The sequence below is a fragment of the Babylonia areolata genome, chromosome 1, assembly GCF_041734735.1.
Source record: "Babylonia areolata isolate BAREFJ2019XMU chromosome 1, ASM4173473v1, whole genome shotgun sequence".
Classification (NCBI taxonomy): domain Eukaryota; kingdom Metazoa; phylum Mollusca; class Gastropoda; order Neogastropoda; family Buccinidae; genus Babylonia; species Babylonia areolata.
The window spans coordinates 81,377,215-81,378,673 of NC_134876.1; positions in this window are offsets into that span (position 1 = coordinate 81,377,215).

The window sequence follows — 1,459 nt, forward strand, 5'->3', positions numbered from 1 at the left end:
TGGCAGATGCATGGGATGGGTTAAAAATTATCACTGGAGAAACGAAAAGGAAAACAGTAGCTGTGAAATGAAAAAAGGATGAACAGCTTGATTTTTCAAATAAATTGAATGATTTCTACTGTCGCTTTGAAAGGAATGATCTGGGAAGGGAACTGGATAGTGTTATCTCACAGTTGCAGGAAAAGATCAAAGATAGGAACACAGGTGAAGACTTTGAGATCGATGCAAAAGTTGTTGAATCTTTATTTTTTAAAATGAATGTCACGAAGGCAATTGGCCCCGACAATATCTGCGGAAAATTACTGAAAACATGTGCTTCCCAGTTGTATGACGTGTTCTGTAAAATTTTCAACTGGTCTCTGAAGGACTGCTCTGTCCCCAGCATCTGGAAAAAAATCTACTATCTGTCCTACCCCCAAGAAAAAGAACCCAGCCGCACTAAATGATTACCGTCCTGTTGCCCTGACTTCAGTAGTGATGAAATGCTTTGAAAAAATTATTCCGACATCTTTCTTTCACTGAACAGCAGCTTGACTCTCTTCAGTTTGCTTATAAAGCACACAGAAGTACTGACGATGCTATCCTAACTCTCCTTCATAATGCTTTCCTTCATTTGAATAACACGGGATCTTTTGTTCGTATCCTTTTTGTTGACTTCTCTTCTGCTTTTAACACAATACAACCTCATGTCCTTGCCCTCAAACTGCTAGGGATGGATGTTGATCCGAGGCTTACTCTTTGGGTAGTAAGTTTTCTTCTCAATAGAACTCAGTCCGCCCGCTTTCATTCTGCCCACTCTTCTCTAAAATCTACTTCTACTGGTGCACCCCAAGGTACAGTGCTGTCCCCTGTTCTTTTTACACTGTACACAAATGACGGCAGAGGCACGGACGAAACTCCTGTCATAAAATATTCTGATGATTCAGCAATTGAAGATCTGTCCAACTCTGATGCTATTTATTTCAGTGTAATTAAAAAGTTCTGTTCCTGGTGTGAGAAAAACTATCTGGATCTCAACGTATTGAAAACAAAAGAAATGTTAATAGATTTTCGGAAAGACCCCTTGCCTGTAGCTAACCTTGTTATTGATGGTCAAACAGTGGAGAGGGTCAATGAATATAGATATTTAGGGACCATCTTAGACAATAAGCTGACTTTTGACAGAAATGTTGATTCCATCCATAAGAAATGTCAATCTAGAATTTTTTGTTTACAGAAGCTTAGAAATGTTGGTATAAATTCAAATATTCTTCAAAGTCATTATCGATTTTGTATCGAGTCAGTGCTCCAGTTTCATTTGTGTGCTGTTATGGAAGTTTAGGAGTGAGGAGTAAGCGTGTCTTGAACGATGTCATGAGTGTATGCAGTAAAATTGTGGGAGTGAAACAAGCTAGTATGCAAGAGCTGTATGAAAGTGGAGTGGTTAAAAAAAAGCAGGCAGATAGCAACTGACGACACC